General features: G+C 36.1%; 1 protein-coding gene across 2 annotated transcripts in view; it reads right to left on the bottom strand.

The window, feature by feature from the left end:
• The window catches only part of EPHA6 (EPH receptor A6), an 867,569-nt gene that overhangs the window by 109,455 nt on the left and 741,902 nt on the right, over positions 1-16,212 (bottom strand). The window lies entirely within an intron of this gene.

Raw genomic sequence — 16,212 nt, 5'->3', positions numbered from 1 at the left:
TTTTATAACATAGGTTCAGGGTATTTTAAGTAATCCTTTTGTCATCCCCACAAATCCAGAACTGAAGAATACTCTCCAGATATTGTCATTTATTGATATCTTTACTGGCAGAGTCTCTGTGACTATGACAGCTAAGATTCTGGGCCAGTACAGACAAAATCAGGCAAGAAGTACACCTTACAAAATGCTGTTTTAATGGGGCATATTTCTGTCACATTGTGCCACATTCATATTTCATTTTTGTTTTCCTTACTCTTGTTTGTTTATTTCTTGAAAATTGTGACATACATCCCTTATCCTCTCTTTTATATTCTAGGCAATTGTTCTAGGCAAGCTATATTCAAGCTACATACAGTGAAAGACAAGGGACTTTACAGTCTGGTCACAATACCTTTCAAATCACAAAGTTCAGACTCATCTGTACTGCACTTCCTGCCAATGTGAATGGCAAGATGGTTACAATTTAGACAGCAGAGGGACATGAGGAGTTTTACAAAAGTTTTATTAGAAATGTGACCCAGATTAACCTCAAAAATTCAAAGTAGAAAACCAGTAAAAATGAATATATAGTGATATTTTAAAAAAATCAAGAGGGGCTTCCCTGGTGGCGCAGTGGTTGAGAATCTGCCTGCCAATGCAGGGGACATGGGTTCGAGCCCTGGTCTGGGAAGATCCCACATGCCACGGAGCAACTAGGCCTGTGAGCCACAACTACTGAGCCTGCGCGTCTGGAGCCTGTGCTCCACAACAAGAGAGGCCGCGATAGTGAGAGCCCCGCGCACCGCGATGAAGAGTGGACCCTGCTTGCCATAACTAGAGAAAGCCCTCGCACAGAAACGAAGAGCCAACATAGCCATAAATAATAAATAAATAAAAATTTTTTAAAAAATCAAGAGAACAGGGCTTCCCTGGTGGCGCAGTGGTTGAGAGTCCGCCTGCCGATGCAAGGGACACGGGTTCGTGCCCTGGTCTGGGAGGATCCCACATGCCGCGGAGTGGCTGGGCCCATGAGCCATGGCCGCTGAGCCTGTGCGTCCGGAGCCTGTGCTCCACAGTGGGAGAGGCCACAACAGTGAGAGGCCCGTGTACCGCAAAAAAAAAAAAAAAAAAAAAAATCAAGAGAACAGTGCAAAATACCAAAGGAAGTATAATGAATATTATATCTTAAGATTGTTATTATAACCCTCTTTCTGTCCATGTTTTATAAGTTTTCAAGTAGGAATTAAGGGGACTTCCCTGGCGGTCCAGTGGTTAAGACTCTGTGCTTCCACCTCAGGGTGTTTGATCCCTAGTCGGGGAACTAAGATTCCACGTGCCTCACTGTGCGGCCAAAAAAAAAAAAAAAAAAAAAAAAAAAAAAAGTGGGGAAAAAAAAAGAGTAGGAATTTAAAAAGTATATTTAGCCAGAAATAGAATTCACGATATCAGAGAAAATGTTCTGCTTTTTTCTTGAGACTTCCTTATATTCTCTTGTTTCAGGATGAGGAAAATAACCATTTACAAATAGCTTTCCACATGATCTTACTAGGCGCTAAGTTGGCTTATATTTTTCTGGGCTATTTCTAACACTTGATTAAATTTGCAATAGTGTTGGTAGGATGGGGGAAATTCTTACCTGAACAAATGTGGTCGAAATTCTGTGATTATATAGCCTGTATATAATCTGTGGTAACGCAGGAAAATAATTTAGAATTGTTTTATTCAAAATTATTTTATATAATTACCACACTCATATCCAAAATAAATTTGGGAAAACATATCCATAAAATAGGTAGCATTTATTTTTCAAAACAGTGCCTGAGTTGCTATTATTATTTCAGGTAATTTTCCTGATACTACAGAAAATCCACTGGAGTAGTTTATATTTCAATATTCTTTTCTGGTTTAACCCTGTCTTCATTAACTATGGTTTATCAGGTTGCTAGTTTCATTTATCTACCCTTTTCCCCCTTACATGTATCAATTATATATAAGCTACTGTGCTCAAATCTGTACAATCTTTCATTGCCTTAAATCTTCTAAGATTGCCCTCTTGCCCTTCGAGACATCTTCAAGGTCTCTTAAACGTTCTCAAAACTATGAGTTTCATTTATATGCAAGAAAACTTAGCATTGGCATTTAAAAATGTCAATGAAAAGTCTGCATGTTTTATTTTCCTTTCTACTAAGTTTCTCTCTACTTCTTTGTCTTCCACCCGATTTATTTTAAACATGCTGCTTTCACTTACTTTAACAATTCCTTTTTCTGACTTTTCATTTGATCTTTTCACTGAGATTATTTTTCCACTTATACCTTAAATTTTATAGATAAAAACACTGACTAAATCATTTTAAAGTCCAGTATTGGAATCTCAATATGAATGTGGGTAACTTCTCAGTTAAATATTAGAAGTCAGTTTTCTCTGATCCTTCCTCCCTTCTTATGGGTAGATAGTTCAGAGTTACTAAGCTTTAGTAAACAACACAAAAGTAAAATCCTTGTAAATCGAGGCTTATTAAAATGTACATCTAATATCTCAGACAATACTAAACTAAGAAAAACAAAGTCACTCTTCCTTGATTTCCAGAAACCTTTTCAAATGTCCTGTGTCCTATTCATTCACCACAAGGGGGCATATGTGTACAAGTGTATCATGACCCTTTGGCAGCATCATTTTATGATGATTACGTGCAAGTATTATTTTGTTTTGTTTTATCATGCTTTTATGTCTTTTTTTCCCTAGTATGTGTACTATTTATAAACTGTTCCTAAGACGACTGTATTTTCTAATGTTGAGTGTGTAGAATGAATTTCACTTTAAAACCAGAAGATATATTCTACGTTAAAACTCTAGAAACTGCAACTCCAGCAGTTTCTACTATTTCCCATAAGCCGCATAGCACAGGGAGATCCACTTGGTGCTTTGTGACCACCTAGAGGGGGGGATAGGGAGGGTGGGAGGGAGGGAGACGCAAGAGGGAAGAGATATGGGAACATATGTATATGTATAACTGACTCACTTTGTTATAAAGCAGAAACTAACACACCATTGTAAAGCAATTATACTCCAATAAAGATGTTAAAAAAAAAAAGACATATTGGAGTTCAAGCAAAATCTAATCATGTCCAAGTACCCTGAAACCCCATCAACTTTAGAGATATTAAACATTCAATGGCATAATCTGAAATACACATAATTGTTTTAAGACTCTGAGATAAAATTCAGCACCTGGGGCAACTACATGACTTTGCTGAGGAGAGTTATTCATGTTTTGGCCACAGGTTATAGTTATATCATTGTTTAAAGTATTTTCATAAAATTTTACAGGCCTTCCATAAGTGCCCAGAGAGGGGCATACATTTCCACATCAGTCAATATTGGAGAAAAATGACCATCACAGATAAAGAGAAGAAACTGCATGAAGGTATAGCAAAGTGGCGACTAGTGAGGCCATCAAAACAAAGGTAACAACAGAATAAAAAATTAACATCAGGACTAACAATTTCACTCTTCATTATTAAGCATGTTTTACACTGAAAACTATCTTCTAAGAGAAACTGAAAACAAAATTTGGGCTACATGGAATATATATTCAAAGAATAAGGTCTCGGGGCTTCCCTGGTGGTGCAATGGTTGAGAGTCTGCCTGCCGATGCAGGGGACACGGGTTCGTGCCCCGGTCTGGGAAGATCCCACATGCTGCAGAGTGGCTGGGCCCGTGAGCCATGGCCTGCGCGTCCGGAGCCTGTGCTCCGCAATGGGAGAGGCCACAGCAGTGAGAGGCCCGCGTACCGCAAAAAAAAAAAAAGAATAAGGTCTCTTAGTGTGACCATAACAAATCTAACTTCCCCTCGTCCATGCCACTCACCTTCCCTCCTCTCCCAACCCCTTTCCCACTATATTGACAAATCTTTTACCTGCTTGTGACTTTTGTCTTACTTAATGATGTGTAAGGCTGGGGGAGGAAATAATTGGATATGTGTCTTGATTATATTAGGGCAGTTAAGCGAGATAGGACTTTTAGATAACCAGTTTCACAATCACCTGGGTGTTTATTAAAAACCCAGATTTCCGGATCATACCTTGCTACTCCTCCCACAGACCTGCTGAATGAAAATGACTCTCTGGGGCTGGGAATTGGGAATCTGCATTTTAAATAAGTGCCTTAGGTGATTTTTATGCTGTTCATCTTAATAGAGGCTATAATCAATACTTTAGCTTATTATATTGTTGGTTGTTATAATATTTCTGTAGATAGTAGCCAGTATTATCAAGTCTATTCAAGATGTGGTTATAAACTCCAAGTTTATAACACACTGTTTTTTCTACCATATTATGTCTATAGTGTTTTCTTCATTACGTAATGATTCCACATACATATTAGCCTATTGTAATGCCCTGATTATAAAATCCTGTTGAGGGTGGGGTGTATATGAGGGTATAATAGCTTACCCCTTGCCTTTGTTAGTTATTACTTTCTACGAATAATACAACTTGGTTCTATCGAATTTACATGCTGTGGAGCAACTAAGCCCGTGCGCCACAACTACTGAGCCTGCGTGCCACAACTACTGAAGCCCGCTTGCCTAGAGCCCGTGCTCCGCAACAAGAGAAGCCACCACAGTGAGAAGCCCGCGCACCGCAACGAAGAGTAGCCCCCGCTCACCGCAACTAGAGAAAGCCCCCGTGCAGTAACGAAGACCCAACGCAGCCAAAAATAAATAAATTAATTAATTTAAAAACATCTCTGAGCCCTCAAAAAAATATATGTTATAAACACTTAAATTTAAAATGTTGGGGCTTCCCTGGTGGCTCAGTGGTTGCGAGTCTGCGTGCCAATGCCAGGGACACGGGTTTGAGCGCTGGTCAGGGAGGATTCCACATGCCATGGAGCAACTAGGCCCGTGCGTCACAACTACTGAGCCAGGGCACCTAGAGCCTGTGCTCCACAAGAGAAGCCACCGCAATGAGAAGCCCGTGCACCGCAACGAAGAGTAGCCCCTGCTCGCCGCAACTAGAGAGGGCCCACATGCAGCAACGGAGACCCAACGCAGCCAAAAATTTAAAAAGAAGTTGTCTTCCCTTAAAGAGATTTTACTTTTATAGTATATATGAAAAACAAAATTTTTTACCACTAAAAAGAACAAGGTAATGATTCAGTTTCTATAAAAAAAACAGAATTAAGGATCAGAATGTGTTAGGACCTAAATTATTCAATAAACATTATCTTTATGTATAATTCATTTAGCAGCTGCCTGTTTATGACACATATTATACACTGATTAAGAGCATGGTTAAACAACTGAATAATGTGCGTGCTTCATATGATAACACTCCGTTCTTACTGCAAGTTTAAAGAAGCAGAACTAGGTATAGTGAAACTCTGTGTGTTTATGCTAATTAGAATAGGTCATGATCTGAATATAAGCTAGTATTTATGGATCATGAATGCATTCAGAACTGTTCCTTGCAGAGGGAGAGGTCCAAGGGAAAGTTTAAGAAAGTTATTTGCGGTCTCCTTTTCAGTGGCCTGTAGTGAACCATGGCTGTAAATGTTTGCTGTATGAAAACCTGATTGGTGTAGCTAGCATAAACCAACAAAGGGACAGCCAGGTGAGAAAACAGAGAAAATGGGGAAAAAGTATTTATTTCTTAATAAGGATGCTGATAAATTTTTGAATGTTTGAAATTCAATTTTGTATCTTTTAAAAGTATACTTCAGAATTCGATAGCACTTTCTCTAGCTTTTGATCTCCTAATGATTGTTTATAGGCTTGGAAAAGCTGATGATTGTGGGGCTTAATGGTAGGCCCTAGGGTGACAATGAGGGATAGGTATTGAATTTGAAACTGTGGAAGAATCTGAGGTTTCATGGAATATTGCCCAGAATTCCATTTAAAAAAATCAGTAATGGTAATGTTCATTTCCTTAATCTCTTCATCTTTCATTTAAAAATAAATGTTACCCAGTGAAAAGACCTCCATCTTTTTGATTAGAAAAGTCACATGAAAACAATCAAACAAACATGTTGTTTATTCACCAACTAATACCAGGGAGAAAAATTTTTAAATATACTGATCAGAAAGATATCTTGGAACTCTGCCAAGAGGTATTTCTCTATTTCTATAACATATGTTGTTTTCTTTCTCTTAGCATGAAGTAAAATATTCATTGCAGAATACTTTAAAAAGTTCAATAAACAAAAGAACAAGAAACATTTTGAGATATGTGTGTATTTGTAATATATACCACCAAAGACTAAGAGATCATTCTCCTTATTTCTCAATCTTCAAAGACTTTCAACTACTGCTATTCATTATCTTCCGCATGGGTCTCAGAGGTGAGAAACAGAAGGAAGTTTGCATAGGACAGGAAAGAATTTACATTGGGAAGTACTGGAGAAGGAGGAAGATTCAGTTGTGAAACAGATACTTTCCTTTAACAATGTCATTATAGCAATAGTTAATTGACATTGTTCCTAACGTAATAGCTGTGTGACTTGAGCACATCACTTAATTTCTTTGGGCCTCAATTTCCTTACTTGTTAAAAAATATATAAATATATAAATACATACTCACATATGTTGGCAGAGCTATTGACACAAGATATCTCAAGTATCTTCACCATTCTTTATGTTTTCTATTACCAGCTTACACAAAGCTACCATCATTTCTTGTCTAGGATGCGGCAAATGAATCTTTTGTTCTCTCTTTTGCCCTCTACAATTCATTCCCAACATATCAGGCAGAGTGAGCTCTTAAAAAACACAAATTCTGTTATGTCTTCAACTGCTTAAAGTTTTACAATGGCTTCATTTCATAGTTAGTCTACTCCTTTCCATGACCTTTGAGTTTATACAGAATCTGGCCTCTCAGTCCTAGTTTCCTACCACTTTCCCTGATCTCTCAGTGTGTCAACCATCTTGGCCTTATTCCTACTTCTAAAATATGCCAAGCTTGTTCCCTAAGGTTTAGGATCTATATTTGTTTTCCTTCCCCTCAGAACATCTGGCTTCAGATCTTTTCTTGGCTGGTACCTTTACAATTTTCAGGTCTCATTTCAAATGACACCTCATTAAAGACGTATTTTCTAGCCATGATTCCAAAGTAGCTACTCAATTTTATTTTTTTATTATATATCCAGCATCTATCACTATCTAAGACTGAGATTCCTCTTTCTCTCTTTTTAAATTTTGTTTATTATCATTATTCCCACCATACTCAAGGCTGTAAGCTCCAAAAGAAAAACTTATTCATTGCAATATCTCCAGTCCTCAGAACAGTATCTGGCACACAATAGGCACTCAACACACATGTTGTATAAAATCTCAGACTGTAATTACACATGATTATTTAATGCCTGTCTTCTCCCCAGACCTTAAGTACTTTAATCTCCAATTTAGCACCCAATAATATTAAGATATACATGTTAAATGAATAAATTATGATTATTTAATCCTCAAACTAACTGTATATTTATAGTCTGCTTAGATAATTTAGTCAGTTTGTATGACTGAGGTGATATTTTACTTAAACTCATGTTTTCATTTTCCTATTTACATTACCTATTAATCTGGAGGTTTTCTTACGTGTTGATTACTGTATCAGAATGTCTTCAGATACAAGTCATAGAAGGCCCAATTCTCAGTAGCTTAAGCAAATAAAATATTTAACTAAATTATAAAAAAATAACTGGAGTAAGTGGATTCTGTGTTGACATAGGTGCTTAACAATTTCATCAGAGAACCAGGTTCTTTTGCTCTCCTACTTGGCCGTCTTTAGCACTGGGTTTGTCTCCTTAGGCTTGTTGCCTCATGACTGAAGGATGGCTGTCACAGCCCCAAGCCTATGTCCTTCCGAAACTATAATCAAGGCAATAAAGAAAAGAAGGGGCCAATTCTACAAAGCTCTCTCAAGAAAGAGAGCTTGGTTACATCTTGATGTAACCAAGATGTAGCTCTTGGTTACATCAAGCCTATTTATAATAGACTTCAACCCCAAAATTTTCCCCACAGTTGCCAATCTCACTTTCCTTTACGTTTAAGTGACCTGTCAAAGAGTAAAATTTAAGTGTCAAAGGAGAATGGTATAAGTATAACTGGCTTATGTATAAATCATGATTTATTTCTTGGACCTGAGTTCATCATAAACATCCAAATAAAGATTTTATTAGCAAGGAAGAGACGACAAGAGAGGCTGGGTAGCCACCTAACAGGGTCTGCCACAAACAGCATAAATAACTGATAACCTTTTTCAATTTATTTACCATTGATGTGAAGCTCTTTACACTGGGAATAAGTAAGTCTTCATAGAGCTTTCATGTGATTTATCCTGTATTTATAATGTTTTCCTTTCCAGTTTTTTATTGTCAGAGGAAAAAAAAAGCATTTTTTCCACATCAGAGATAAAACTAGAAATTAAGCATTAGTAATGACTTCTTTCTTCAGATGGTACCTTTGAAACTCCAGGGCTAAGGTCAGCAGTTTTGTGTACATTGCCTTGTTTTTTCTTTTCTCTGCACAAGCAAGATGGGCCAATGAACACTGTACTTTCTGCTTGCTAAACATCCACTGATTGATCTTCCCCAGGAAATCAATTTAGTCTGGGTTTATTCTAAAATCACTGGGAGCAGGGAGAGAACCTCTGAATTACACAGCGTTGGATGTTGCAAAAACAAGCAGCACTTGGTATTTCCTGTGGTTCCTGGTTACATCAAGGTGTACGCCAAATATCTTGAGAACTGTGACTGGTCTTTGATTATTCCTCATTGATTAGCACTTACACTAGAAGGATTGGATATATTCAGATGTTTGTAGGTATTAAATATTATATATTATGTGATTTTTATGAACAATTTGTCTTGGGTCTTATCCATGCTACAGGCATCGACCAAAACATTGGTAGAATGTTTTCAGACACTCCAAAATAGAATTATCCCGTTTGTGAATATCCTGACCCATTGTCATAATTGCTTCAATGTCTGTAACATTTGCTGCTTTCTACTGTAATTATTTCATCTCCTTATGATACATTAAGGATTGTCTTAGGCTTACTCATTTGGTGGCTGTGATTAACAGTGACATCAGAGAAAAAAATTAATATAATTTTACTGAAAACAATGTTCTTATAGTTTCAATCACTTTCTTTCTACCATTTTCTTATTTGTGTAATTATCAGCAATTAATTAAGCAGCCACTAAGTAGTATATTAATCTAGGTGCTGAAAGCGTTAAAAAATGTAAAAGATAATAAACAACCTGCTCTCTAGGGTTTTATAAAAATCTAAAGGGATTCATTACTTTAGGAAAAAAAAAAAAAAAACTACTCGTAAGTCACCCCAAGCCTTGAGCACTGAACAGAAAGTTTCTTAGTGGTCTCTTGTCTTCAGTAATGTCTTCCCAGGTCTAAGGCCTTAGGGTCCTTTCTTTAAAATGTATATTGGAAAGACACAAGACTTACATCTACAAAGGATTTGCTTTTGTACATGCTTTGCACAAATGACAGATGGGGGTTTTCCCAAAGTGTGGCTTGGCTTCTTAATGGTATGTATGACTGAACAGGATGGTCTTCTCTCTAGCTTCAAGGTTTCTGATAGAGCAATCTGCTTTGCACAGTCATTTTCTACTCTGTGTATGATAATCTTCAAACCTGTTTCCTGTGTTTTACTACCAAGAGCTCTGTAATGATCACAAATCCTTGTTTCCTAAGCTTCAGAGATGAGACCTTTCCAGGAAATCATTCTTTGGATATTATCTGATATTGTTGATTCCCATTTCCATCTTATGCTCAAGACCTGCCATTGTCAATTCACCTAAGTAGTACATTTCAAAGAGGTCTGTGCCCTCTGATAGCACTGTCCCAGAAAATTACCATGAAGCTTTTGGGTCTCTCAGCCTGTGATCCAAGCTGGTATGTATGGTATTTATCTCTTGAACAGTTATTGAATATTCTTGCTTTGCACTCAGAACATGTTCTCTCTGGTTTAGTATAAAGCTTTGTTGCCCTTTCATCTGCATTGTTGTGGATTTGCTTTCCGGCACTTGGGCTCAAAGTGTGGACACACTAATTCCTGAGCGTATAGTTTTTATACATTAGATCATTAGACTATCCTTTACAAAAAGTTTATATTGACAAGGATTTATAAAAACTGTCAGATTTTCTGCTCATGAATTAGTCCATCAAACAAACACTTGCTGGTTCAAGGGCACTTTTTTCCCTTTGAATTTAGGAAACCTAATATTGGCACATCAATTTCTTCCTCTTCAGCTAATTATAATAGTCTGTATATTTGACTGATTTTGACTGACTACTATCATAATACCTGTCAGGTGAGAACTGTTTTTGGGAAGGGTCATTTTGTTGTTTTTCCTAAATGGCATAGCTCCTTTCTTAGTGATGAATTCAGTTTATCAAGCCAGGATTTCATTGTTTTTCATTCTTCCAAGGTTTATTTGTTCACCACCTTTTTATTGAAAAAGAAGTTATTTAAATCTTCACATTATAGCTTTCTGATAACATAGCTATTTTTCTCACTTTTTTTCTTTATATTCAGGCTGCTGAATTACATTTGCCTAGAGGAAACTCTCATTTCCTTTTCTCAAAATTTTCATCAAATTCTGTGCAGAAATCTGTCCTTATTTCTATTTATGTTAATGATATGTAGCTTCATGGGGGCTAGTAGGTTTCACAGTCCTCTACCCAAGAGTGCCTTTGTGCCCGAAGCTGTCATATCACTTCATTTTTTTTGCTTGGTTAAATCTTAAGGAACAATTGAAGTACAAGTCATTTTTCTGGTTGGCCCCGGTTCACCTCCATAGACTTACTGTAAGATGCACTTTGCCACATGGTGTACCTCAGCACAGTGTCACCTCTGTCATCAATGACTTGATGGACAGAGAATCTTGGGGTAGGATCTCAAAGGATAAAGTTTTATTTTTCAAAATCCAGAAATATCAGAAACATCTCTCAGTACAAGTCCTTTTATTTAGTGCATTGGATACCATATGATTTTAAATGAAAGCATTTAAAAATATTTTACTGCATAACATTTTAAAGTAACTCTTTTAGTTAAGAGACAGAAGTGAGTGAAAATTCTGAGTAGGTTTTATTAGCAGGTTAAGCATGTTCTCCAAGCAAATCTCAACTATTCATGTTAAATTAAAGTTCTTAGAGGCAGAATAGTGAATGATCTAAAATACTTTTTATCTCATTTTCATTAAAAATATTTACTCTTAAAGCTGGACATGTCTCAAGATTTAAAAATTCACATCAAAAAGTCAAGCCAGGGACTTCCCCGGTGGTCCGGTGGTAAAGAATGTGCCTTACAATGCAGGGGATGCGGGTTCAACACTTGGTCAGGGAACTAAGATCCCACATGCCGTGGGGCAACTAAGCCCACACACCACAACTACTGAGCTCACATGCCTCAACTAGAGCCCACATGCCACAAACTACAGAGCCCACGGGCTCTGGATCCCTCGTGCCACAACTAGAGAAGAGAAAACCCACATGCTACAACTAGAGAGAAGCCCGCACGCTGCAATGAGAGATCCTGCATGCCTCAGCGCCTGCCGTAACTAAGACCTGATGCAGCCAAAAAAAAAAGTCACGCCAACCTAGAAACACTTGAGTTAAGGGTAAAGGAGGAAGGTGCATGTCTTCTTAGATTGACTCTTCTCACATCTTACGTAGAAGAGGGGAGGTTAAGAGTTGGAGCTTGGAGAGGTCTTATGAATGCAAAGTAAATAGAATTAAGATGTTAACAGAACTGTGATTATACGGATTATGTGTTGTCAATAATGAGACTGTACTTCAACTAGGAAAGTACTTGTATGCAAATATCATTATCAAAATAAAAAGCAAACTTTGTCTTCATAACACAAGTGAACACAATTGAAAATCAGTATCAAGGAATTTTAGAATTTTTACAGATATTGTGATAAAATGATTCTTCCATTTTGTTTCCATCTTTAAACTATAAGAAATGGAGCTACTCATTATAGTTAAAAAAAACTCTGAGCAGTAACTGCCATTGTACCATATCTTAAATAAAACTCATCTCTTAAAACAGACAAGTGTGAGCCATAATATATCTTTTAATGTTCTTTTTGGGTAAATAGGACCTCATTTCCATACTTGAGAGCAAAGAGGCTTAATATTTTCAATGTAAGTTTAAGACTTGTTGCTTAGCAATATTCAAATGAGAGAGAGTCCCTCCTCCAGAACTGGATATAAAACAATTGTCCATGTGAATGTGTGTTAGATTCAGTAAAGGAAGAGATTTCTTAGCACTTAAATTATAACCAGATATGAGACCATGTAATCAAATGAGAACAATCCAACTCAGTAAATTTTGTGCAAATTAACTTAGCTACATATCACTAATTGTATATGTATCATTAGGTGTGGTTCATAATCATTCACCAACCTCTCCTCATGAAGTGCCTGGTAGCCTCTTTATAGAATTGGCATGTACAAGCAAGGCCTCTCAGTCCTTGTCTAGATCCTATTTTTGTGCATTTTTTCCCTTCTATCTTTAGCCCACATTTCTTGGCTTTCATGCCTTCACCAGTTCTTGATGTCCCTTTGCAAAGGCTTGATGTATTTTAGTACAGATCTTACCAGGAGAGTCTGCTACTCCTGTAGTTGCGTTTCAAGCTGCATTGCCCACTCTTGGTGTCTGAACAACTGTTGGTTTTATTATGCGTTACTTGTTCAGTTAGTCTTGGTCCTCTCTCTGTGCAGCCTTTTATCTCTTCTCAAGAATCCCTTTAGTTTTAGTAATTGGCCCTCCAAGGGATAGGGCCTTAAATATGGTAGCTCCATAATAAACTGTATTGAATACATGTTGAAGGAATAGTCTTAAACTTGATGCAGGACATGCAAAAAACACTCTTAAGCTGCAGGAAGAAATACTAGAATTTCTGCTTATTATCAGTTGTAAATCCCATTCTTTTATTTACTTTAGCATATTTTATAGTGTAGACAATACATTCTCATACATTCCATGGATAGGTCTTCTAACTAGGGGGCTAAAGTCTCAGTAATTGTTGGCAGAGTAATTTCTCTTGTCTCATCTCTTTCTGGTCTGGTCAGTCTGGCTCCAATGGCCATTCTGCTGTGGTAGGCTCCACCTACCACAGGCTGACCAGTTCAGCATGATAGCCAGTACTGGGGTCACAATGGTCACCCCATCTTTCCAGCCTGTCTTTTAACCAGTTCTTACTGCTCTTTGCTGTGATATGTGCTTTCTATATTGGCAAAGTCATCATAATGGAAAATGTTTATTTATTTTGCCCCTGTATTGATTCGGAAAGGGTAGTTTCAATGACTACTTTCTTGAAGTATACAAAAAAAAAAACACCTTTATCTATGATGTCTTCCTGTTTTTAAAACCCTTCACAAGCCTCCCTTCCTCCAAATCCTTTGTGATACAGATAAAAACATTTATTAAAAAATTAAGGAAATAGCAATTATACAGCAAGAGAAAGAGTCAAAATCTTTTAAGGTAAAAGGTTTGTTCCAGGAAAGTTGTATACAGATAAAACTTTTAAAAATGAAATCCTACTTTAAAAAATGTATCAAGAGAGCTTGCTATTTATTTTCATTTTAACATTTTTATAAAGCAAAGAATCAATTTCATATAAATGACCATTCTTCTTTATTTTATTTTACAGGGCTTGCTTGAACTGAGGTATATCTTCACTAGGCAGTAGTTTTCTGTCTCATTCCTTTTAACAGGAAATACAAAAAGTACAGTTATATAAAGTCCTAAAATTTTTACACAAAATTTGAACAGAATGACACCGCTCAATCTGGCATTATCTTGATGACTTTGAGACAGAGTACCTGTGACCTTTTGTTATAATTCTGCTTTGTAAGTTAGCCAAGTTATCTTTAATAGGGATTCTCTGTCTTGATTAATAAAACATCACCATTCAACTAGTTTTTCAATCCAGAAATACTAGTGTCATCTTTCAGTCCTTCTTCTTCCTTATAATTCATATCTAGTTAGTTACTGAGTTGTAAATTATACATTCATAACAATTTTCAATTTTCCTCCCTCTTTATTCCAACCACTATTGCCCTAATTAAAGCCATATGACCTTTTTGGTCTATAGCAATAATGCCCTAACTGGTCTTCCTGTTACCAGTCCTCCTGTCCTTCAAGCTTTCCTTCACACTGTTTCAATAATATTTTCTAAAACATGTATGTATTTTATTATTCCTCTATTTAAATCAATCAATGTCTGTCTCTTAATTACTATAGAAAAACCTTCAAATTTCCTGATGCGCCACCCAACTACCATCACAATTATTCCTAAGAAACCTGGCCCCTCCACTGCTTCTCGCCCCCATTCCAAACTGTCCACATTTGTGTAAACATTCCCATTCACTTCCCCAAATTTCTGTGTCTTTTTCTCTTCTGTTTCCTCTATCTGGATCTTCCCCCCAACTACCTGCCTAATGAAATCTTTTAATATTTGTTCCACTTATCTTCTTTGTGATGCTTTCTCCAGACCTCTGCTTTTTGGTACTTCCACATTTCTTTTACAGACTTTTGCCACATGATATAATGCACTGAATAGCAAGGAAGCATGAGTCTGTCTACCCTGTCAAAAGGCAAGCTCTTCGAAGGCAAGAGGTCTGCTATTTTGAGATTTGAATGTCCATGTTCATTATAAAGTCAATTAACCAGTATATGATATTTTGTACCCCATGATCCTCTGAGCAATTAGGTATGTCTGAGACTTTTTTTTTAAAAAAGTACTTGGTTACATTATTTACCATTTACTTGGTACCTCAAATTCAGAGACTTATTTCTTAATCAAGACATAATCTTGATGAATTGGGAGATTGGGATTGACATACATACACTAATATGTATAAAATGGATAACTAATAAGAACCTGCTGTATAAAAAAATAAATAGAATTCTAAAATTCAAAAAACAAAGACATAATCTATAACTTTCAAGAAGCACTTTTCATAGTGTTAGTATATGGTGACCTAATTTGATGTTTAATTCTGTAGTCAGATTTAAACTAAGACAGCACTGTTCTAGGCCTCTTAGTCCTTACAATCATATAAGAGAGAAGAATATGTCTGGAATCTGGATGTCAAGTATGACAACAAAATTTATACATGCTTCAGGATTTGAGTTACCCTGTCAATTTTATTAGTATCTTAAATTTAGTTATGAACTTCTCATTTTAAGAAGCAGTTAAAATATTATTTAATATGAATTTCAAGTGTATCTATATAGATATACAGCCAAAGAATCTAGTAACTACTCCTAAATATATTGTTCATTATTTCCTATCTTATTTTATCCTTTTAGTAGATCATACTTGTTGCAATTTTACTGAACATTTTGTTTTATAATATTTTTATAATAATTCTAAATACTGTTCTCTAAGGCTGTAAATAATATGCATAGTAGAAAAATCTTACACGCATTGTTCCATAACTTGAAAAGTCGCTTTAAGTTACACATTTACAAAAATAAAAGAGAAGAAAATAAAAGCCTTGAAAAGAAAATAATTATGACATTTTCCAGTTAGAAAATGGATTTGAAAATACTGCTTTTTCTAAAATGAACAATTTATTTTCAGACTTGATAGAATTTTATTTTTATGAAGCTTTTTGATCAAATTAGAAGATCAGTAGATACTTCTACCTTATATATCAGACTCAGATTAATTTATTCTCCTTAGAACTATTTCATTGTTGGAGAAATTAGTGAAAATATCATCAATACATTAATGTAGAGGATTTTTACAAAGCAGACATAGTAAGGGTATAACATGTTTTATTCATAATACTAAACTTGTACCCATTCTAGAGCAGTTAAATACAGTGAGGTTTCAAAAAAAAACTCATAGAAAATGAAATAAAAGATAACTAAATAAAACATTTGCCTCTTTTAAAATAATGTGTAATGTCAGAATAAGAGAAGAGAATAAAAACATCTTGAATAGTTTTACTGACTCATTTTTCATTGAAGCTGAAATGAGTCAATGGTGAGGGTTCTGTTTTAAAAATAACAGACTAGTATAATTTTACAAATTATTAGCTTTTTGACAGCCTGAGACTTAACTCCTTGAAACAATAACCAAAGAGATCAGTGGAATGAATTGGTTCATGAGTTAAGTTGAGATCGAATTATTGACAGATGATAGTTTGGGTCTCAAGTTTTAGCCTTCTACTCCTGCTCACATTTCCCCCAAGTCCC

This window comes from Delphinus delphis, chromosome 4 (genome assembly GCF_949987515.2).
Source record: "Delphinus delphis chromosome 4, mDelDel1.2, whole genome shotgun sequence".
NCBI classification, from domain to species: Eukaryota; Metazoa; Chordata; class Mammalia; order Artiodactyla; family Delphinidae; genus Delphinus; species Delphinus delphis.
Note: the sequence above shows the minus strand (reverse complement) of the source record. Positions and strands in the feature narration are given on the sequence as shown.